Source organism: Gracilinanus agilis, chromosome 1, assembly GCF_016433145.1.
Source record: "Gracilinanus agilis isolate LMUSP501 chromosome 1, AgileGrace, whole genome shotgun sequence".
NCBI lineage: Eukaryota > Metazoa > Chordata > Mammalia > Didelphimorphia > Didelphidae > Gracilinanus > Gracilinanus agilis.
This window is the reverse complement of record NC_058130.1, coordinates 75,506,812-75,532,250: the sequence shown is the minus strand read 5'-3', so window position 1 is coordinate 75,532,250 and position 25,439 is coordinate 75,506,812. Positions and strand designations below refer to the sequence as shown.

The 25,439-nt window shown below is 34.1% G+C and overlaps 1 pseudogene; it reads right to left on the bottom strand.

Moving 5' to 3' along the window:
- Positions 1 to 23,822, bottom strand: part of LOC123247499 — a 52,871-nt pseudogene extending 29,049 nt beyond the window's left edge.
- Positions 23,823 to 25,439: the final 1,617 nt, after the last annotated feature.

The following is a 25,439-nucleotide window of genomic DNA, read 5'->3' as shown; positions in this document are numbered from 1 at the left end:
ATAATTAGAAGACCATTCTAATAGTCCAGGTTAAGTGGGACTTAATTAAGTTTGTTACCCTGTGAATAGAGAGAAGAGGATGAATGGGAGATGTGGAGACAGGAATAATAAGATTCTGCATTGATTAGATGCCACAAAATGGGGATATAAGCAATCAAGACTAACACCAATATCGTTAATCTGAATACCTGGGGAAAATGTGATGCCTTGAGAAGTGTGGTGAGGTTTTTGTTTTTGTTTTTTTGTGTGGATGTGGGGGAAGGGAGACAACGTTATCAATACCTTTACTATACAAATTGATAACTCTTACCAGTAAACTCTAATACATTTGATCTTTATTTTTACAGAAATCTGCCAGGAGAGCTAGAGTTTAGGACTTGTAATATTTTGAAACTATTCTACTACTAAGGTCTCAAGCTCAAAAATTCCTGCCTTTGACCAAAAGTCTCTATACCTTAATCCATTGCTCTCCTTTACTTCTTTCAATGCCACTTATAGACTTCATAGAAAAATCCAGTGCATTAAGAGATTTCTGTTTTCCCATTCATTCAGTTTGATTTTTGTTTCACTTTACTTCCTAATCAAACAAGAATCCTGTTCTAGACATACCAGTGATCATCTCAAAAAGCATCATAAAATCCTTCACCACAGGAGTGCTTTATTTCATGTCAAAATGGCTTATATTTTATTTCCACTTTGCCCTTCACAACAGTCAACAATTGTAGAACCAGTCCTACTATTCATCTCCAAAATAAGGTGGTTGGCTTGGATGATGTCTAGGGTTCCTTTCATTTCCAAATCTATGATACTATTATCTTGGACTACTCATGTGCCAATATCAACCTGGCTAACTTTTGAAAACAATGTCCAGTTTTTTTCTCTCATGATTCTCTGCTGCCAAAGTTGTTTGGAAAAGGTTGCTTAACAAATCTGATCAATTTTGATACAAATTCACATAGCTGTCCCTGGTGCTCTAAAATCTCTTTATTCATCTTCCATTCAGACTTTTAATGCAATTGAGTAGAATCCAAAAAATGATCTTAAGATCTGAAGATGTGGGTATGAATATTGGATTTTGTGTGAATCATTTCACTTTTCTGAGACTGTTTTCTTTTATATAAAATGGAGAGAATAATAATTGATCTGCTTGTCACAAGATTAATACATATATGATGCCATGATCTCAATTTTGAGTATTCTTCCTGCCTTCTATCGTACAATTTGAAGCCCCTTCTTTCTTTCTCATCCTATAGGGATATTGTTTCCATCTTCTACTAAATATTCCATAGAGGATTTGACAGCCATGCTAGAGGACTTCCCCTGCTTCCTGTAATATTCCTGGTATACCAGGTTAGAATCCATTTCATCCAGTTCATATCCTTCACTTTTACATCATGACTAACCCACTTCCTTTTTTTGACTACAAACCATTGTGGCTAATATGCTATAAGCAACTTGTCCCTAACATTCTTCCTTTTTTTTTAATTTGGTTATTTTTCCCAAAATATATAGAGAGACATAAGGAGTGTCCTGAGGAATGTGAGGCTTTTTTGGTAACAAGGAAATTGGTACTGTTAAAAAATAATATAATTTTAAAGTAAAATACAGCTCAGTCTCTTCCTCCTATGCAATTATAGGCCCTGAATCAACTCCCTTTGCAGTAACTCATGTAGGTTGTTTTGAAGTGTTTTTTTTTTTGTAAAATGTTAATCATCCTCTACCATTCACCTTTGCAAAATTTTTAAATTACCCTATACTGAGATTATCATAGTTGTCATGACTCTTTTTGTCAAACAGATCATGTGTCTGTTGGCTGAGAAGATTTCTGGATTTTCAGTCTCTTTTTGTTGTGTCTCCTTTGCATCAGTTATAATATATGTGTCAATGTTATTATTTGTATCCTTTCTCCAATTTTATTTTTTTTGAGTCTTTTCATTGAAATAGGTTACAGTGGTGTCAATATAATTGCATACTCTTTTTTCTCTTCTTTACTGATTTATCTAACATGATATTGATACTGGATAAATCAGTAAAGAATCATTTTATGTCAAAATAGAGTTAATTTCATTTTTTGATTATATTATTTGATACTTCCTCAGACTACCTATTTTCTTGTAATAAGTATCCAAGATATATTTCTGATTGTTTAGTCATTTATAAGTCATATTTGACTTTTTGGCTTAATTTGGGATTTTCTTGACAAAGATATTGGAGATTTTTGCCACTTCATCCTCCAACTTATTTTATAGATGAAGAAACTGAGGAAAGCATGGATAAGTGGCTTGCTCATGATCACATAGTAAGTGCCTAAGACCAGACTTGAATTCAATAATGAGTCTCTCTGGCTCCAGGGCCAGTACTTTATCCATTGTGTCATCAAGCTGCCCATTATACATGTATGTATAATCTAAAGGCCTTTGTCTCATTTCTTTATTAAAAAATGGCATTTTCCAGGATGCCTTTGACTGTTTGATTTGAAACCTTCTTATTGAAATTTATTGCTTAATGACACAATAAATGTTGGCTTGTTTTGTCAAATACTTTTTAGATGTTTATTTCCTATTTTATCTTCTACATCAGCTGTTGATATATAAATATTATTATGGTATTCTACTTCCTCATGTATATCAGATATATTGCAAAGGGAAAATGCTAAAGTTTCCTATTAAATAATATTTCTTGTGCTGAAATTGGGTTTCCCAATCAATTTTGTCAACTCTCAATCACTTATCTAATGAGGAAAAGTGAATCCAGACTGGTTATTGAGGTAAATGTAGCTAAGACAGTAATCAACATTAATTTATTAATTACCTGTTATTTGCAGACAGCATGATAATATTGGAAATATAAATAGACGGAATACATATCTCCTAAACTCAAGTGTGATTTCTTTAGGATACTGCCTAAGAAGATATGATATTCTTCATATATTAGGATAAAATTTTTAGTGCTTTAAAAACAGCCTTATTCTCCCAGACTTCTTTCTCCTTCATAACTACTCTGAAAAGGTAGTTGTAGAATGCTTCAGTGGCTGGTTCAAAGAGAGTATCTTTTTACCTTTCTCTATATAGGATTATCACCTCTTGTAGCCCAGAGTTGATAATATGGCTTTGCCAAAGATCTGTCAATCTTTCTTAATCTTGGTGTTTGAAACTTCTATTTTGGATTACCTACTTTTAAAATAATATTGAATTTCAACTAGTAATGCTTGAATGAATTTAAAATCCAATTATCTTTGGAAGAAATACTTTAATATTCTCTGACATTCCAAAAGAATTTTTTTTAATTTGGCATATAAATAAAAGCACCAATCTAAAAAATTCTTAAAGTAAAAACAAGTCCAATATTTGAACCATAAAGTATTAACTAAATAAATTGGATGCACTTGCATCCAACTGGAAATGCATACAAGTTCTAATTGAAAAGTTTTGTGGATTTCCCCCCATTCTTCAGGCACATAAAACTAGCAATGTTTTATATAGATGGCTAAAGGAATAAGGATATTTGCTGAGCTTTTGTAAAAGTTATCTGCCATGTATCTCCCCATAGATTCAGAATTATGCAGTCTTTTTATGAACATGTTTATTTTGCCAATTACCATAGTCCTATAAATGAGGCACGTAAGTTCCATGAAGGATATAAAATTGAGGAAAATGCATAGTGTGGATAGATTCAGGTTAGATATATTTATTTTTAGAACTTTAGTGACCTTATTTAGAAATAAAATCAACAATTAGAATAACATTTTGCACATTCAAATTGAGAAAGTTATGTAGGATTATTTCAAGGGGATAAGAAAACCAAAATATTTAAAGAAAAAACAGATATATATATATATATATATATATATATATATATATATATATATATATATGTAAAGGTTCCCCATGTTAAAGTTTCCCTTCCATACCCACCCAGCTCCTAAAAATGATCCTCTGTCACACATCATTGTAAAAGCTTACATTTATGAAAATCTTTAAATTTCATCTATTGCTTTTTTGACAACATTGTGAGGTAGACCATGCAGGTATTCTTTTACCATTTATACTTCTGAGGAAACTGAGACTCAGATAGATTAACTATTTTGGCCAAAGTCACAGAGGTAGTAAGTGAAAGGATTTGAGTCAATTTGTTTTTTTTTTCCAAATTCTTCATTCTTTCCACTAGATCCCGTTGTCTCCCAATTGGAATCTTAAAGCAAAATCTTGGCATATGTAGATACATATATAGGCACATATAAATAGATCTTTTGTATGATTGCTTATTAATTTCTTTAACTAAAGACTTTTTTGCCTGTATATATTTTTGCCCTAAATAAAAATGATAACCACATCACTGTCTAATTAATGGTCACATTAACTTCACTGAACTGGTAAATAGGAATAATGCATCAACTGTTAGTGATATAAACTTAGGTCATTCATTTTATCTCAGACTCTGTTTCCTCATCTATAAAATGACAAAGCTGGACTAAATATATCTGCTTATGAAAATCTTTGTCTCTATGAATGTTTAGTCCTCTTAGTCAATCAGTGAGCATTCATTTAGTACCTATAATATAGTAGGCACTTTATTAAGCATTAGGTTAGCAAAGAAAGGCCTAACAGCACTTCCTCTCAAGGTACTCACAACTTAATGGAGGAGACAGTCCTGTCATCTAAATATTCTCTTCTATTCTCTTCAGAGCTTAGCATAGTATTTGACATAAGTGCTTAATAAATGCTTTTTTGATTTGACTAGTAGAAAGTCAGATATCTACTATGTGTTTACATAGATAAGTTATATATATATATATATATATATATATATATGTATAGGTATTATATATCTATCATTACCTAACTCTAATTCTACTCTTCCTTTCAATCTGCAAACAAAATAAATAATAATTGGACTAGTGATATTTTATTCTCAGGAAAAAAGGAATAATATATAATTCATGGAGAAGAGAAGAAAACACATTAAGAAAGAATGTAAAGGACATAAGAATTGGAGTAAAGTCTTGTAACAATGGCCTTTTTTAGTTTTATTCAATTCTTCTTTATCATAAGTAAGATACCACAAAATCCAACATGTAGAGATTCCTGCCAGAAGGACAACTGATTATAAGAAAGGACCAGCTATGGTAGCTTCTGTTTCCTGTTCTGCCAAGTTATTTTCTGTGAGAAGTCCCTGTAAGTTGAACATCATACTCAAACTTCACTGGATTGTTGATACTCTTTTACCCACTCACAGAAGCTGCTATGGAGTCTAGACAAGTGCTCAGGTATGGCTTAATTAAGTGTTATATTTTGTGTAACTATAGCTATAGACAAAAATCTCACACTGTACACCAAGGTCAAATTGTGTACATAATTTAGACATAAAGAGGGATATCGTGAGCAAATTAGAGGAACATGGAATAGTTTATGTCAGACCTACAGAAAAGAGAAGAATTTATGCACAAAGTGGGGTAGAGACTATTACAGGATTTAAAATAGAAGATTTTTATTACATTAAATTATAAAATTTATGCACAAACAATACATATGCAATTAAGATTAGCAGGAAAGCAGAAAAATGGGAATTTTTAAATATTAAACATATATTATTTTCCCAATTACATGTAATAAAAATTTTCAACATATTTTCCCAAAATTGTAACATCCAAACCATCTTGCTTTCTCCTTTCCTTCCCCACTTCCCCCCCCAGAGATGATAAGGAATATATGCAAAACACTTCCATATTGATCATTGTTATAAGAGCCCACTCAAACAAAACTAAAATGCCCAAATAAAACAGTAAATACACTGATGTGAAAGATAGTATTCTTTGATCTGTATCCATCAGATTCTAACAATTCTTTGGCTTTTTCTGAGATCATGATTGCTACTCTTGCTTTTTTAATTTTTTTTAGATGATGTATGACAGATTCTGCTTCATCACCTTACCTTTACTCTGGGTGTGTTTTTAATCTACTTTGCTCTCTGCTTCCATTTTATGAATGAATTCATCTCATTCATATTAACAGTTATCATTACAAATAGTATAATCTCTACATCTTATTTTTTTCCCTTCTGATCATGTTCATTCTCTTTTTACTCTGTTCTTCCTCACAATTGTTTTGTTTTTAATCATCATGTCCTACTTCTCACTTCATTCTTTTATCCTCCCCCAACCTCTCTTATTCTCCTCCTACTTATTTAAATGATAAGGTAGCATTCTCTACTAATTAAGTATGGTCATTAATCTATCTCTCATCCAATTGAAATGATATTATAGTTTAAATATTTTAAGTCACCACCCTTATCCTCCCCTCCACTGTAATATTTTTTCATGCCTTATTAGGTGAGATAATTCATCCCATCCTAGCTCTCCTTCTCTTTTCTCTCAGTGGAATCTTCATTTTCACTCCTTGTTTTTTTAAGATATCATATCATCTTAATCATCTTACTTCCACACCTTACTGCTGTGTATACTTTTATTCTCATAGTGATAATTTTTTAAGAATTTAAAATATCATCTTTTCATTTGGTCCTAGGTTCAAATCTGATCTCAGACATTTCCCAGCTGTGTGACCCTGGGCAAGTCACTTGACCCCCATTGCCTAGCCTTTACTACTCTTCTCCTTGGAACGAATACACAGTATTGATTCCAAGATGGAAGGTAAGGGTTTTTTTTTAAAAATTAAAAAAGAAAAACAGTAGGATAAGTAACTACAGCTGGACATGATTGAACACACTTGACCTAAGTAAAAATTGCACCCTGTGCCAAAACAAAACAAGATATAAGAATGTTCTTACAAATAACCTCCAAGCAAATTTATAGATAAAACCTATTAATCCTGTTGACTTTAGTAATATGCTTTCTGTCTTCTTAAAAGTTAAACTATATTACAGAAGGCATGCCAATAGGAGGGATAGGGTGGGGCAGATAGTTGTTACCTCTGGATTTAGCATTTGCGAGGGAACCATTGGTTCATTAATTGGTGTTCATGGAAATTATTCATCAACATCTAAGGTGAAAAAATTCCACTTTCCAGCCAACCAAGTGAGCCTCCCTAAATATAGCTAGGCTTATCTTTAGATAGTTTACCTAAAGTTTATCACTTTAGTGATACCCAATTTTTTTATCTTGTTAGTAGGAGCTACCAGAGTTTATTCTTTCTCACCATAATTTTGGGAAACCAAGTCAGTAACATGTCAATTAGTCACCAGTTGATAATATTATTGAAATTTTCATCACTGTTCTCCTTATTCTTATGATTCTTTCTGGCAAATATGTTCAAATTGCCAAGTGTGTGAATGACAAATACTTTGTGCTCCATTTTAGTAAAATTTAAGAAGCCATCACTTAAGTGGAGGCTCATCATAATGCTTTAGAAGTAGACATAAGATTACAATGTTTGATCATTCAATAGAATCTTCCATAATGAAGCTCCATTCATATTTCATTGAAATATACTTATGTTGCATGGAAAGACATATTTATTTCCAAAATGGAAAATAATTAACCCCAAATTAGATATGAATTAATGCTTATAATTTGATTTGACAATTTGATTTAACCAAAACTGGTCTTTACTAATACTTTACATTAATATTTGATTCTACAATGAAACTAACCTCCTCTGTAAGGCCATGTAAATAGAACACAAATTATAAAATTTGGAACTGAGTGGAAATGATACAATCATGTGTGTTTGTTGTCTAAGGGCCAGAAATGCTAAGATGGGAGAAATTTATGATGGCCATAGATTTTTCAAATATAAAGTCATAGTGACTCTTGTATACTCTCTGTATCATAGAAAGAAATATTCAGACTAAGAGATCTGTCCAGACTTCAAAATATAAAATCCATTTGTTAAATACAAAGCAAACACTATACAGGGGCATGGGAGAGATAATACATGGAATTTCATCTATCCATTCATCTATTTATTCAGGCAATACTACAGTGGATAGAACTCTGTGCCTTGATTCAGGAAGATCTGAGTTCAAAGACAGTCTTAGTCATTTACTTTATGTGTGACACTATGGAAGTCACTTTACCTCTACATGTTTCAATTGTATAATAAGGATAATGAAAGGGCCTCATTCACAGAGGTCCAAAGATGAAATTAGATAATATTTGCAAAACATGTATAACAAATGTAATGCAAGTCACATAATAAGTGTTACATAAATGCTTCTTCCCTTCACTTCCCTTTACTCTCATTCATTCATGCTATTCATTTTGACGTGATCTCCTTTCCTTTTTTACTGCATTATTTATTGGTTTTCTTGACTCCATCAATTTGCTGTGTGAGGTTTAGGGCCAGGGTCCAGAGACGTAGTATGTATGTATACCTTCTCAACACACTGAGAGATTGAAAGCAATAGCAAACAGCAATTCAAAGCTTGTCCAGAGTCTATTCTTAAAAATTAAATCTCTGCTGAATTACAGATATTATTTATGTGCTAAAAGATTAAAGACTTCTATTAAGGCAGGAACCTGCCAGACAAAATCTCTGCTCAGAGATCACATATGTTGTCCAAGCAGTCATTGTGGCAGGTAAACTTTTCATTCACATTTAAAAACAAAAAACAAAAAATGTTTCCTTGAAGATCAGTTAATGATATCTTTTGACTAAAGACAGTTCTTTAACTCACATTTCAATTTAGATCTTCTTTCTTTTTTACCTTGAGGAAAGAAAGAGGTTTAAGCAATTTACTTTTCCTTTTCTTAACACACATTACACTAACGAACACATTTCAGGCTCCAAGGCTTGGGCAACACAAATAAAAGAAAACAAAGAAGTAATCAAGATGGTTTCTTTTCTCAAAGATCTGCCAGTGCAGCAGGGAGATAACAAGTCTCACATACATACACATATATATGCATATGCTCTCTCTCTATATATATCTTCAGATTAACCAAGACATTATAGATTAAGGGGCAGCTGGGTAGCTCAGTGGATTGAGAGTCAGGCCTAGAGACAGGAGGTCCTGGGTTCAAACCCGGCCTCAGCCACTTCCCAGCTGTGTGACCCTGGGCAAGTCACTTGACCCCCTTTGCCCACCCTTACCACTCTTCCACCTAGTAGCCAATACACAGAAGTTAAGGGTTTAAAAAAAAAGAAAAGAAAAAAAAGAAATATTATAGATTATCAGCAAGAGGGAATCTTAGTGGAGATCACCCTGTCAGTATAGTTTAAAAATATGAACCCACTGAGGTTAAGTGACTGGTATACAACCACATAGGGAGTAAATAGCAAAACTTGGATTCAGACCAGTCCTCAAATATTTCTTACTGAACTGATTCAAATTCTAATCACAATGGATTCATAGTATCACTTCCTTGTTAAAAAGTGTTCCATGGTGCCCAATCAGGCACCCAAGCTAATCTAGTTCCAATCTCACTTTTCATCCTCATTTGAGCCTAGTAATTTATGTCTCCTTGAATGAACTAATTGTTTTAATTTGTCTCCATGACTCAAACCCCTTTGTTTATGCCATTATTACTGCTTGAGATATACTGCCCTATGTTATGCATTGCATCTTTGAAGATGCATCAGCAATAATAGCTTAGATTTATACACCATTTTGTAACTAATGAAGCAGTTTAACATGCACTTTACTCATTTTGTATCCTCACAACAACTGTGAGAATTAGGTAGGGCATGCATTTTTGTCCCAATTTTACAAAAAAGGAGAAACTAGAATTCAGGGGCTGACTTGCCAAACATCACACAGCTATTAACAAACAAGTTAGGACTTGGCTCGTGTTTATTTGACTCCATGTCCACCATATATTTTATTGCAAAACATCAAGAGTATGTCTGTGGTCTTAGTAGGAGTAGAATAAGAACTAATATTTATAAAGTGAGTAATTTGCAGTTTAATGAGAACTTCCTTTATGATATGGTAGATATTTTTTTCTGAAACCAAGATATACTCCACCTATGGCATTATCTTGGTCTATCAACATAATAAGTTCATCAAAATGATGATTTGGTATGATATTTTAGATACACATTAGCTATGAGATTCAAGCAAGTCACTTAATCTCTCAGTATCAGTTTCTTCTGTAAAATAGAATGATTAAAAAACCCACCTCATGATTGTTGTGAAGATCAAATGAAAAAAAAGCTGTGTAAGATTTTGCAAATCTTAAGGAATTAGATAAAAGCTAGCAATTATAAAATACTAAAAGTCAGTGATTACAGTATTTAAAAACCTCATAGAGACATGTAAATGCTTTCTATTGATATTATAATCATATTCTTTGAGAATATTTAGGTTTAGGAGTCTGTCATTGCAATTATGGAATCATAGAATCTTTGCATAGTTAAGATAATGAGACACCAAAAAGGATATAATTTTACCCAAGTGAACTCAAAGTTCAACATTGTTTCCAAAATCCATCCCCATTTACTTTTTCTTCTATTCTCAATATCATTAACCTAAATCTAGGTCTTGGCACTTCTTAGATGACTTCGATTTCTTGAAACTGGTTGGTAGTTGCTTGGTCTTTAAATTTAATTGCTTCTTCATTGGCCTGAGTTCATAATTTTCTATGCTTGTAGACTTGGACTCATTAAAGTAGTGAATTTTATTAAAAAAAGTTTCATCTCAGGAGCAGAACAACCAAAAGACAAATGACTGATAATCTTGTTGGGGCACTTTACCTATATGTTGGTATATTAAAAGAAATGTTATCTTTGAGAGTATGGTAAGCAAGGATATCAAAGTTTGGTTATATTTCTGAGTCCATGAAGATAATCACTAATTGGGAATAAAATAAAGAAGGCAGAAGGAAGTTTTCAAGCTAATTAGAATATAAAAAGATACAAGTGGTATTAAGTATAAGTTATAATAATATACATGTCAAATGTTTTTTTGTGTGCTGGACATAAGAATATATTTAGTTGGATCAGACAAATAATTTCCTGATAATAAAGGTCTGATCTAAGAGGCAGAATGGTGGAGTGGAAAGAGTTTTGGATTGGGAGGCATGCAATTTGTATTTGTATCCTTGTTCTACTACTCACTACCTATAGTATAGGTACATAGTACAGGTATAGTACCCTGACCAAGTCACTTAAATTTCCTAGGTCCCAATGTCTTCATCTATAACATGAAAAAACCTGGAAGAGATGAACTCTCAGTTCTGAATATATGAATCTTGGGGAAGTATTTTATAAAGCTCTAAAACAGATTAAATACTTATTTGTTTATAGGTATGAAATTACATATAAATAGACAGGGTCACTAGCTCTTAATATCTGGCCTATGAGATAATGTGGCCCAAATAATCTCTTGTGAAGTTACTGGATGAACTATGTTCATAGTAGTGATATGTAGGCATAACATCGAGGCTCAGTTATATCTCTATAAAATGATGACTGCTTTGTACTAATGATTTTGCTTGTCAATTAATGATAATAAAGTCAGGATGCCTTAATAAATTGTACCCTTTCATATCCACAAGGTATTAGGCCCCTACTTTTTCCCAACCTGCAAAATGTTTCCAGGACTAATGAAGAATGTTGGAGAATTTTGAATTTACACATACAGGTGATAACAGAGCACCAATGTATCATTAAAACATTATAAAATTCCCAAATGAGCTTCAAATTGATTGACTCAATATTCCTTGGTGACATTTATATATCAGTAACTTTATATTTCATTGGGCTAATAAATCCTTCATCTATATAAGATCTGTAAAATGCAAGTTCAAACAATATATAGCCTGGGAAGCTAGTGAATGAAGTGAAAATAATTCTACAAAGTTTTAAACATTGTGTACCTCCTTAATCTTTCTGTCCTTTTCATTTTACTTTGAACATTGAAAGTTAGTAAGGCTCATTTTGCTGTTGAATAGAGGTTATTTTTCTCAGTGTTCCAAAATTTAAATTATTTTATTAAATATGTAAGCAATTCCATACTTGACTGATTAAATTTTGTCCATTTCCAGATTTCTTGGTATCCTTGGTTTTCTTGTAGTTGGATGAGAATAGATTTATGTATGTATAAATAATTCTTATTTTTGGTTCTTATGTCATTAAAAAAAATCTAAACATTAATATCATTGGAATAAGGAACTCCTGATGAACAAAATCTTTTTATCTGTTCACATAAACACCTGCCATCCAACTTATAGTCTTAGAGAACTGTCAGGAACTTAGTGGTTGCATGTTTTTTTTTCAGTGTAATGAATGCAATAGAGATCAGAGGAAAGTTATGAAACAATGTTCCCATGACTCCAAAGGTCACTTTCTTTCCATTATACTATGCTACCTCTCTTGATTTATGAGAAGGAAAATTTCACTGTTCATTACCAAGTATCATCTTCACTTTACTTATAAGAATTGTTCATTCACCTGCTGATGCATAATTCCTATGGGTTTTACATGTATCATTGATCAAGACCTAATTGCATATAATTGATAGTTATAGTTTAGCATTTACATCCCCAATAATATCCCCATCACCCCATGAGTTCAAGCAGTTTCCTCTGTGTTTCTATTGCCACAGTTCTTCCTTCAAATGTGGCTAGTTTTCCTTCTCATAAGTCCCTCAGCATTGCTTTGGATCCTTTCATTGCTGCTAGTAGAGAAGTCTGTTATGTTCAAATGTACCACAGTGTATCAGTCTCTGTGTAAAAGGTTCTCTTGCATCTACTCCTTTCACTCTGCATCAATTCCTGGAGGTCATTCCAGTTCATGTGGAATTCCTCCAGTTCATTATTCCTTTGAGCAAAATAATATTCCATCACCAGAAGATACCACAATTTGATCAGCCATTCCCCAATTAAAAGGATATTATCATTTTACAATTTTTGCCACCACAAAGAGTAAGGCTATAAATATTTTTGTGCAAATCTTTTTCCTTATTATCTCTTTGGGGTATAAACCAAGCAGTGCTATAGCTGAATCGAAAGGCAGATAGGCTTTTAAAGCCCTTTGGGCATAGTTCCAAATTGCCATGCAGAATGGTTGGATCAATCCACAATTCCACCAGCAATGCATTAATGTCCCAATTTTACCACCTCCACCTGCAACATTCAACATTTTCCTTTGTTGTCCTTTTATCTGATCTGCTAGGTATGAGGTGGTACCTGAGAGTTGTTTTGATTTGCATTTCTCTAATTTAGGAGATTTAGAACACTTTCTCATGTGCTTATTGATAGTTTTGATTTCTTTATCTGAAAATTGCCTATTCATGTTCCTTGACAATTTATGAATTGGTTAATGGTTTGATTTTTTGTACAATTGATTTAACTATTTAAAATTTGAGTAATTAGACCTTTGTTAGATTTTTTGTTATAAAGATTTTTTTCTCAAATTTTTGTTTCCCTTCTAATTTTGTTTGCATTAGTTTTGTTTGTACAACACCTTTTTAATTTAAGGTAATCAAAATTATTTATATTACATTTTGTAATTTTTTCTAACTCTTGCTTGGTTTTAAAATCTTTCCTTTCCCAAAGATCTGACAAGTATACTATTTTGTGTTCTCCTAATTTAATTATAGTTTTCTTCTTTATATTCAAGTCATTCACACATTCTGAATTCATCTTGGTGTAGGGTGTGAGATGTTGATCTAAACCTAATCTCTCCCATATTGTTTTCCATTTTCCCAGCAGTTTTTGTCAAATAGTGCATTTTTGATCCAGAAGCTGGGCTCTTTGGGTTTATCATAGATTGTCTTACTAATGTCATTTACCCCAAGTCTATTCCACTGATGCTACCTTCTGTCTCTTAGCCAGTACCATTGTTTTGATGACCACTGCTTTATAGTACATTTTAAGATCTGGTACTACTAGGCCACCTTCCTTCCTGTTTTTTTTTCATTATTTCCCTTAATATTCTGGTTCTTTTTTCTTGCAAATGAACTTTGTTATAATTTTTTCCAATTCAGTAATAAAGTTTTTTGGTAGTTTGATAAGTATGGCACTAAATAAGTAAAATAATTTGAATAGAAGGGTCATTTTTATTATGTTATCTCATTCAACCCATGAGCAATCAATATTTTTCCAATTGTTTAGATCTAGTTTTAATTGTTTGGAAAGTGTTTCGTAGATGTGTTCATATAATTCTTGTGTTTCTTTTGGTATATAGATTCCTAAGTATATTTTCGAGGGTGATTTTGAATGGTATTTCCCTTTCTAACTTTTGCTCCTGAGTTGTGTTGGAAATATGTAGAAATACTGATGATTTATGTGCATTTATTTTGTAGCCTGCAACTTGACTAAAGTTGTTAATTATTTCCACTAGTTTTTGAGTTGATTCTCTAGGATTTTTTACATAGACCATCTTATCATCTGCAAACAGATGTGATAATTAAATTAAGTCTACACAAAGGTGAGAGCACCTTCCAATTCTAGGAGGTCCTAACCCACCTGTGCTAGAGTGAGTAACCAATCAAAATTGAGGCACCTCCCCCTACGCTTTCTATGAGAAAGTGTCTATTGTGATTGGACATGTGAATTAGGAGGGAGGAGCAAGGAAGTAATACATAAGTGACCCCTTTAAAAGGAGAGGATCCTGAGTCAGCTGAGGTATTGGGTGGAAGACAGCATCAGGTGAGGACCTCTTCTGGTTCATGGAGGAGTGTTGGAATACTGAGACTCTGGTGGGACCTCTGACTGCTTCCCTTTGAATTGTCACGTGGGTAAGTTAGGCTGACTCTCTTTCTCTTCCCTTGGCATTTCTGGAGGCTCTAGCCTTAAGGAGGCCTCTCTTATTGTTGGAGGCCTTGTAGCTAGAAGCCTTGTTTATTTAACCTCTGTGCCCCTCTGCTGGGCCTCTAAATTCTTAACTGGTCCGGTCCTCTTGTCCCGGCCAGGGTTTCTCTCTCTCAATCTCCCTACTTTCAACTTTCCTAATTGTAAATAAATAAACTCCCATAAAAGTCAATTTTGACTTGAGATTATTCCTTAATTGGGGAAATTTCCCCTGGTGACTACCTTTGAATATATTGAACCCATAAAACCCCTTTTTCCTCCTTACACAGTGATAGCCTGGTTTCCTCACTGCCTGTTTTAATACCTTCAATTTCTTTTTCTTCCCTAATTGTAATTGCTATTGTATCTAGTACAATGTTAAATAATAGAGGTGATAATAAGCACCCTTGTTTCACTCCTGATTTTATTGGGAATGTTTCTAATTTGTGCCCATTGCATATGATGTTTGTGATTACTTTCCTCGTCATTAGAGGTGAGGTCTCCCTTTTCATACTTGATACTATTAATTTGGTTTTCTTCTTCCCTTTTTTTAAATTAGATTGACCAGTACTTTGTCAATTTTATTTGTTTTTTTTCTGAGTCCCAGCTTCTGGTCTTATTTATAATTCAATAGTTCTTTTACTTTCAATTTTATTAATTTCTCCTTTAATTTTTATAATCTCTAATTTAGTTTTCATCTGAGAATTTTTAATTTGTTCCCTTTCTAGTTTTTTGATTTGCATTGACCTCTGCCATACCTAATCTGTTAATATATGTACTTAAAGATATAAATTTCCCCCTAAGTACTGCTTTGGCTGTATTGCACTGGTCTTGGTAGGATATCTCATAATTGTCATTCTCTTCAATGAAATTATTCATTGTTTCTTTGATTTGTTCTTTAATTAACTGATTTTGGAGAATCATATTTTTCAATTTCAAATTAGATTTTGATTTGCCTTTCCATGTGCCTTGCACATTATTATTTTTTTGTATTATGATCTGAAAAGGTTGCATTTATTATTTCTGCTCTTTTGCATTTGTTTGTCATATTTCTATGTCCTAGTGCATGGTCAATCTTTGAAAATGCACCATGTACTGCTGAAAAGAAAGTTTATTTCTTTTTGTCCCTATTTATTTTTCCTACATATCTATTAACTCCAATTTCTCTAGGATTTCATTCCCCTCTCTTACCTCTTTCTTATTTATTTTTTTTTGTTTGATTTATATAGATCTGATAGGGAAAAGTTCAGGTCTCCTACTAGTATTGTTTTACTATCTATTTCTTCCTTGAGCTCTGCCAGTTTCTCCTTTATAAATCTGGATGCTGTACCATTTGGTGCATACATGTTGAGTACTATTATTTCCTCATTGTCTATACTGCCTTTTATCAGGATGTAATTACCTTCCCTATCTCTTTTGATGAGATATGTTTTTACTTTGGCTTTATCAGTTATCAAGATTGCAACTACTGACTTCTTTTCCTCAGTTGGAGCCCAATAGCTTTTGCTCCATCCTTTCACCTTCACCCTGTGTGAGTCTAGCTGCCTTATGTGTGTATCTTGTAGACAACATATGGTAGGCTTTTGGTTTCTGTTCCACTCTGTTATTTGCTTCTGTTTCATGGGAGAGTTAATCCCATTCACATTCAGAGTTATGTTTGTCATCTGTGTATTCCCCAACATTTTGAAGTCCTCTCCTAATTCTGTCTTTTCTTCTTTTCCTATTTCCTTTTAAAGCAGTGTTTTGCTTTTAATCAGTCCCCCTAATTCCCACCCTTATTTTACTTCCCTTTCTGCCCCCCCTCTTTTTGTTCTCTTCTTTTTTATTTCTGGGCCAGTTAGATTGCCTCCCCCCTCTTTTTCCCTCCGTTTATCTACTCCCTATCCCACTCCCCCCTTGTTTTTTTAATTCTAATTTTACCTGTAATGTAAGATAGAATTTGTTATCCCAAAGCATCTAGCTACTCTTCCCTCTTAGAATTTATTCCTCTGAGAGAAAGTTTTAAGTATTACCTCTTAACACTCTCTTCCTCTCTTTCTTATAATAGTATTCTTCCTCTCCCCTTCCCATATGCCTCTTTGTGTTGTATATATTATCCTATTTTTCTTATTCCTTTAATATTCTCTTGGTTCCATCTTCTATTCCCCCTCCCCATTTCTTTCTTTTTTCTTTTTTTTTTGTTTATCATCTTAGACCATTTAGTACCCAACCTTTCCCTATGTACAGTTCTTCTAATTACTATAATAGCGAATACAATTTTTGAGTTAGAAATAACATTTAGAATTTAGAGGTTGTTCCCCACTGCCTTAATTCTAGGGCGCTAACTAAGAATCCTGTCCCATAAGTGAGGTGCTGGAAGGTTTGATCAGCTCACTGTTTGGTGGGAGCTAATTTACCCCCTTATAGCAGGGAAATGCCCAAATCCTAAGTACCTTTGATGCTGAGCCATATTGTGGAGTTCCTTTGCTTATCTGAACTTGGCCTTTTTGTTCTTTTGAGGTAGAGTACAGGTTGGTGGTGGGGAGGGTAAACGTTCTGCAACTACTCTGCAGCCATTTTAACCTGGAGGTCAGTTCTATTTATTTTAACAAATGATACCTAATGGAAACTGTTTAAATATTACCCCTATGCAAAGAAAATAAAATCCCACTGGGATAGAAATGGTTATAATGACTAAAGAATATCCATAAGGTAAGCCCCTGATTCAAAAGAAAATCTAGAGGAACCTAGGTAGAATATTAGAAAAAACTTAACAGGAAGACCTGAGGTCAAATCCAACCTCGGATACCTAATAATTATGTTCCAGTAGTCAAGTCACTCCAACTCTGCCTCAGTTTCTTCATCTGAAGAAATTATCTGAGATTATCCTCACCTGTAGAATGAGGAAAATAATACTCTAATTCTCAGGTTTGTTATGAGGATAAAATGAAAAAAAATTTAGTAAATGTCTCTCAAACCTTAAAATGCTATACATAACATGGATTGTTACTATATCTGCTGTTTTTCCTTGTCTAACCTGCTGTTTATCCTTGTCTGACATACTCATTATTGATGTATTCACCACTGACTATGTCTTGTTTTACCTAGCCCACATCAATATGAATAACAATAAGAATGACAAATTACTAACATTTTTCAGCCAATCAGAACTGGTTTGCTACTCTACTCTGGCTATTCACATGTAAAGAGTTATTTATACAAACCAAGTCAAAATGGAAGCCTCCTATGGCAAAGAAGTAGGAGAAAAATATCTAATATTCTTTTATTACAAATATATCTACTAAATCAGTTTTTGGAATAGCATATAAACCTTGTAGTTGAATCAAGTTAGAATCTGTGTACATGTTCTTTGAAATGCTGTACCTAACAACTCTAAAGTATCATAAAACACACTTACCTACTCCCTTGAGATCCATATACCCAGCTGGAAAAATGAAAACTTTATTAACTTATCTAATAATTGCTGACTTAAAGGTATAGTAAGAGTGACTTGTATATTTTCTTGGAAGCAGCATCATTGGGTCCTGAAGTTACAAAATCCTTAGATTAAATCTAGCTCTGATACTTACTGTGTGAGCCTAGGAAAGTCACAACTTCTGAGTCTCACTTTCCCCATCTTTAAAATGGAAATAATGGCATTCATCTCAGTGAGTTGTTACATGAATTAAATGAAATAATCTAGAATACTTTGGTAACTCTGAAGTATTAATTTGTCTAGTCTCAAACCCTCATTTTTCAAATAAGGAAACTGAATCTTGGAGGGATGATCTAATTTGCTTAATTTCAAATATGTTATTTCATCTTTAGAACAACCCTGTGACTGAGATATGGCATTATTATTCAATTATAATAAAAATAAGAACTTAAAGTGACCAAACAGGTAAACTTACCTAACAAGTGATTTTGAAGATAGAAAAATAAATGGGAAATTATTTGTGCAAAGTCACATAGCACAAATAGCAACAAAACCTGAAATGTGTTCCATTTGTTTTCCTAGACAATACTTTGTATGTGTGTGTGTGTGTGTGTGTGTGTGTGTGTGTGTGTGTGTGTGTGTGTGTGTATGTGTAATTCTGGAAGTAAAGGAATATTTAGGAAAGCTCTATTTCCATAAGGATTAAAATTGGCCTTCAATCTAATGTTAACAATAAACAGTAGTGTCAACAAATACATTTGTACCCCAAAGAAATAATAGGGAAAAAGACTTGTACAAAAATATTTATAGCTGCACCTTTTGTGGTAGCAAACAATTGGAAAATGAGGGTGTGCCCTTCAATTGGGAAATGGCTCAACAAATTATGGTATATGCTGGTGATGGAATACTACTGTGCTCAAAGGAATAATAAACTGGAGGAATTCCATGTGAACTTGAATGACCTCCAGGAACTGATGCAGAGTGAAAGGAGCAGAGCAAAAAGAACATTGTACACAAAGACTGATACACTGTGGTAAAATCAAATGTAATGGACTTCCCTACTAGCAACAATGCAACGACCCAGGACAATTCTATGGGATTTTTTTTTTATGAAAAAGAACACTATCCACATTCAGAGGAAGAACTACAGGAGTGGAAACACAGAAGAAAAACAACTGCTTGAACACATGGGTTGATGTGGACATGATTGGGGATGCAGACTTGAAATGACCATACCAATGCAACTATCAATAATATGGAAATAGGTCTTGGTAGATGACACATGTTAAAACTAGTGGAAATGTGCATCAACTATGGGGGGTAAGAAGGGGGGGTGAGGAGGAAAGTAAAAACATGAATCATGTAACCATGGAAAATTTTTCTAAAAAATAAAAAAAAACTTAAATAAAAAAGACCATTGAAAAATTATAAAGAGTAATGTTTTGCTTTGTTCTCCAAACTTGATAGCTTCTTGAAAACTAATGATGCTTCTTTCATACTGTTTTTTCCAATAAGGTTTTCTTGATTACTTTATTTGGATCAAAAGTCATAGTAATAAGCATCTAACCTGAATGGTATAACCAGATGATTTGAAATTCTGAGTAGGAGAGGTGAGGGAATGATAGTGCCACAGATGTCTGCAAGTAGTAGTGAGAATAATGTATAGTGTTCTTATTTTTTATACTCTAGGTCAGACAACTACTCCTCCTTTTTTTCTTTCTTTTTTTTTGGTGGGGATGGTGATGGTACTATTGTCTTACCTTATTATTTCTCTTTTTAAATACATCTAAGCCCTGAGGTTCATTCTATGGTCTTTTGATCTTTTCTTATTCTATGTTCTCTCTCTCAAAGATTATATCTCCTCTCATGACATTAGCCTCAGGACACCCCAAGGACAAGATGAATCTAGGAGCAGGTCTTTAGTAGGGGAATTTTTATTACCAAAGCTGAGGAAAATGTTCAATTCATGCATTAAGGGAATTTTCCATGATATTGAGTGGATTATTTGAAAATTTCTGGAAAATTAAAACATTTCTGGATTGTTCTTCCTCTCCAAGTGTGGTATATTTTCTAGAAGGAAATATTTTCCAGCTTGGACACTAACCTAGTGAGAGAGATTGTGCCTATTTTTTTTTTTTGCATTTTAGTCAGTAGGTTGTCAGTTTGGAATGTGCTATATGAGGGGCAGAAATGCAGACAATCAGAAAAGCCACATGTATAAAAGAAAACATAATCCCAAATCATCTCACACTACATGAGGCATCTGTCTATGACTTTTGTGAGGATCTATAATGCTAGCAGTATAAAAGGGGAGTGGGAAGGAAAATGAGTCATATGTTCCTAGTCCAAGGAAGTAGTCATGTTTTATAATTGCAAAAAGTTCCCTGACATCAATTATGTTGGGCACATACTTGGAACTGGGTTGATAAAAAGTTAATGAAACTTGCAATAGCTTTTGGAAAAGTAAGGATTTAGGCAGGAACTTGCTTATTCAAGACAGACTGACAGAATCCCCCTCTGTGCTCAGTGTTCTCTGGGTGCCTATGACAGAAATCAGCTAGTTGTTGCCAACAGGATCATGTAAGTCCTGATAGTTCAGCAAGTTGTCAAGAGATCAGTTAAATCTAGGTAGCTTAGGGTGCTGCCCAAATAAAAAAGAAAGAGCATAATATTTCAACTGTTTCAGGTTTGACAGAGCCATACATTTCCTTCAGAAAATGGATTCCCATTGTTCCTTTATGATGTGGAAGCTTTTTTTTCAAAGGCAAAGATATCTTTGTGCAGTTGTGTTATTTTAGTTTACAACTTTCCCAGATACTTTCATGATTTTATCCACTTAGTATTCAAACCTGAATTCTCTTTTAGGATTGAACAAGATACTTTGAAATAACATAGTTGTTTTCACTTCACTAGGCTTTCACAAAACTTGTTTTTCTTCCAAAGGAAGCACCATATTTTGTGAAGACATGGAGGTAGGAAATGCATATCAAAAACATGCAATGACTTATGATTAAGATCCTAAGGATTAGGGTCTTTCATGAAAAAATCTATATCTAAATTTCCTCAATGCTATACAATAAAAATTAATATTCTTCATGACATAGAAATGTTAGTAGAGTGTGTGTGTGTGTGTGTGTGTGTGTGTGTGTGTGTGTCTTGTTCTCCATATACTACTGGAAAATTGTCCTGAATTAAACAACTTTTAGGCAAAAACAGTCAAAATTAAAGATTAAAATAAATAAATGCAGCTTCACTTATGCAATAATTTTTAAATTATCTAAGAAATTTTGACTTTTATTTATATTAGAGAAAAATTTGTATACAGTTTTGTCAGAGCAAAAAGGAAATGGGATATATGGAAATCTTACCTAGCATGGGAGGCCTAGAGACCATGCTTTTTAGGGAAACAAATATGAAGAAAAGCTTTCCCTGAGTTTGTAATTATTTTTATATTTCATTCTAGCTTATACCCAGTTTTCAAAATACAACCCTAATAAACTGCCATATGTCCTCATTTCAGGATTATTATTTTTTATTAAGGACTGTATAAATCTTCTAAATTGTCATATGTAGTTCAAGTATTTGCTGCAAGTTGAATATAACTAGGATTTCACATTTCTTGTGTAAGCATAGACAAATTATAAAAAGCTAAAGATATTTGATAAAATGGAAAATGTAAAATCAACAGTAACTCACTATATCATTAATAATTACAATGATTTGTTAGGGCCAAACCAAGTCCCATCTCTCTTTGTTGGATTTAAAAATCAGTCTGGCAGTCTACTGAACTATTTCTGGCCTGGACAAGCTACCCCCAGCCCCCAAGGTTTCCCAGCACAGTCTTCCTTATCTCCCCCTATCATAAACCTAAAACTGAAGCTATCTTATCTGATGAATATTAACCTTCTTGAGGAATGTTTGTCTATGTTTACCTGCTTTACAATATTTGCCTATTTAATGTATATTTGCCAAATGCTTCCAGACCCCTGACCCTGAAACCCCACCTCCCCAGATGCTTCCTGACCACCTGTCCCTGACACTACCTTGATAATTATGTATGTACCAACCCCCTTCCCCAAACATTTCTATATAAACTCTTAGCTGAGAATTCCAAGGGGTTGTTCAGGCAGGCCTCTCTGCCTATTGACCCTAGCTATTATTGCTAGTAAAGAATGAGCCTCTTCTTGCATATTGCATTGTCAGTGTGATTCTTCCTCCGGCCATAAACCTGGGTTAGGTATTAAAATTTGGGTACAACATCTTCTGTTATGATTAAAAATGATGAGGGCCGAGATCAAAAGGAAGAATAGTATTTTAATAAAAGCCATGCTGATAGAGATGAAATGACCACGAGCCTGTAAGAAAAACCTATTCCAACCTCACCTCAACCATTTACCTTCCTCTCTCCTTGAGCTCAGGTAACTAAAGAGGAAGTTCCAAGTCACTTCCCCCTAATTTCAAACAGTCCCTCACCTTGAATGCGTCATTCAAAACAGGAAACCCATTAGGGATCACAGGAAAGGTAGTTCCAAGTATCCCAAGTGATTTTAAATGACACACTTCACTCACTTTAAAAAAAAATAATGAGCTCAAGTCTCTTGCAAAGTATGGTCTTTCTAACATAATCTATGAGGGGTAGTTGGTATATGACTATTATACAACACATTTTACTTCATGAAATAGTGGAATTTATTAATGGAAAATTGTATCACTGGACTAGACATAAAATTTGGGGGTTAGGTACCTTGGTGTACATAGCAAGGCTCACAGAAACATGGTACAATGGAATCACATGCAGTACTAATTGTAATGAAGGGGGATGGCTGCCATGCAGGTGAAGTATAGAAGATGGAATTAGGCTAGCCCCCCAAGGCTCCAGGCTGGAGTGGAAAGTGGTATATGCACCAGGGATCCTGGACCCAAACTGACTGAGAGATGGCTGAAACTTTCAAACTAGCAAAGCCAAGCCCCTTTAAGCTCAGGATTCTATGGGCCAGCCCTGAGAAATGGAAGTAATCCTACTGGACAATAGGAGGGGTCAAGCAGGGAGGTAATTGGCACTCCTGGACTCAATGGCTTAATGGAGTTTGTCAGCTGTAGCTTATAGAATGTTCAGAAAAGTGATGTTTACTTGGTCTTTGGTTAAGGTAAGGCAATGACTTCAATATCTTTAAGCTTATAGGTCAAATGAGTTCGTTGATGATGAATTGAATTAGGAAAAAGTGATTGGTAAGTGGATAAGGTAAGCTAAAATCCTGAGATGATTAACTTCAATTAACTACTCTAAAAAATACTGAAGATTTTCTTATGGTGCAGAAGGAAAGAGTGCCTTGGGGGCAGACTTAACTCTGATACCCTTGGTTGCTAACCCAGGGCTATGAAGCCCTGGGCCAGATGGTGATGTCTTGAGGATAGAGATAGACTCTTGTTTCTTTTAAAGGTTGTTGGGTTTATGAAAGAGCTGTTGGTATTTGGCTAGCAATGGTAGTTGTGCCTGCCTGCCTAAGGAAATCTAAACCCAAATCACCTCGGGGCCCAGTCCCACGTTCCTCCTCCCTCTCCAAGAGTGCAGCACAGAACAAGAAGTGAAGTCAGGGGTCTGGGACCCTTCTTTTATACCTTCACTCCAAACTGCCATCCTGGCACCTGCCAAGGTCTCATGACCTTGAGGTATTGAGTTCTAAGTGGGCAACTGCCAGACTGCACCCATGAAAACATGGTTACAAGATTTTATACACTACATAATGAACGCTCTAACTTAAGGGGAATTTTTAAAACAACCAAAAAAAAAGTTGCGTTGTCTTCCCTTCTCTCATCCTTTCCTTTTATTTATTTTTCCTTCCTTTTTTTGTTTCTTTGCTTCTGTTATTTTGTTTTCTTTGTTTCTTAGCTTTCTCTTCATTTCTCGCTTTCATTCTCTCTTTCTCTTTTATGTAAAGTAAGTTTAGAAAAATCAGAATCTATTTCCTTGGCATTTTCAAAAAAGGAACTGAAATACAAATAAAGTGAACAAAAATAAAGAATGCAGGAAAATGTAATCATTGCTCATATTGGTTTTTAGCTTTTTGCTCTAACTCATGAAAAGGAAAACAGTAATATTTTATTTTTTTATTAATTTTACTTGTAATTTTATATAATAAGAATAAAAAATTAATGACTCTAGGATATAAAAGTATTTTGAAATAAATAATTACTTAAGCAATCAACAAATATTTACTAAGCACATACTATATGTTATGTAATATACTAGGTACTAGAGATCTTTGAGCAAGTTATTTTCCTCCTAATGGGGAGGTTGCTGAATGTGGAGGTGGGAGGACTAGTCATTGGGGGGGAAAAAGCCAAAATGAGAGAATATATTTACCTAATGTATCAGTCAATTTCATCACAATTTTACCTATTCCTGAAACTTGAGAATGGCAGCGAGCCTGCCAAATTATTAAGTCCAGGTATATTTCTTTCTTTCACATTCACTAGTTCCATTGTGGGAATGTTGAGTTGTAGATGTTTTAACAATATCTAGGTCCTAATATCTAATAGGCATTTGTAGATATGATACTAGATGTCAGAAAAGAGGCTGGACCTAGATAAATCAATCCAAGAATCATTCACTTAGAGAAAATAATTGAATCCAAAGAATTCATGATATCTACATGCTGTAAGGGTGAAAGGGGGGTTTTATGGGTTCAATATATTAAAAGATGGTTGCCAGAGGATTGAACTATTATCAATCCTCAATTAAGAATAATCTCAAGTCAAAATTGACTTTTATGGAAGTTTATTTACAATTCGGAAGGTTGAAGGTAGGGAAATTGAGAGAGAGAAACTCTGGCCAAGACCAGAGGCCTGGACAAGGTAATAATTTAGAGGTCCAGCAGAGGGTCACAGAGGTTAATTAAACAAGGCTTCTAGCCACAAGAACTCCGCCAAGGATGGTCCCAAGCCTGGCTGAAAAAGGAGGAGGGTTGGGCGCGGGGCTAGCAACCTCACCCAGTAAAAAATCTCACTTGCTACAGAAACGGCAACCTCATAAAACCAACAAAACCAACAATCGCCTAATCTGGAAGATTGCTCTCCAACAGAGTCCATGACATCTGTTTCCTTTCTCACAAGCAGCAGGATGTGCAATCCAAACTTGCACAACTCTCTGAAGAAGCAATTCCAATTTTCTAATACCAGACTCTGGGAAAGTACAATTCAGTATCCCATCAGTCAGGACATAAAGAAACGAAAGTGGAGATGGATAGGACATACACTACGAAAACCGGAAGACAACGTTGCCAGACAAGCACTGAGCTGGAACCCACCAGGGAGGAGGAAAGTCGGAAGGCCAAA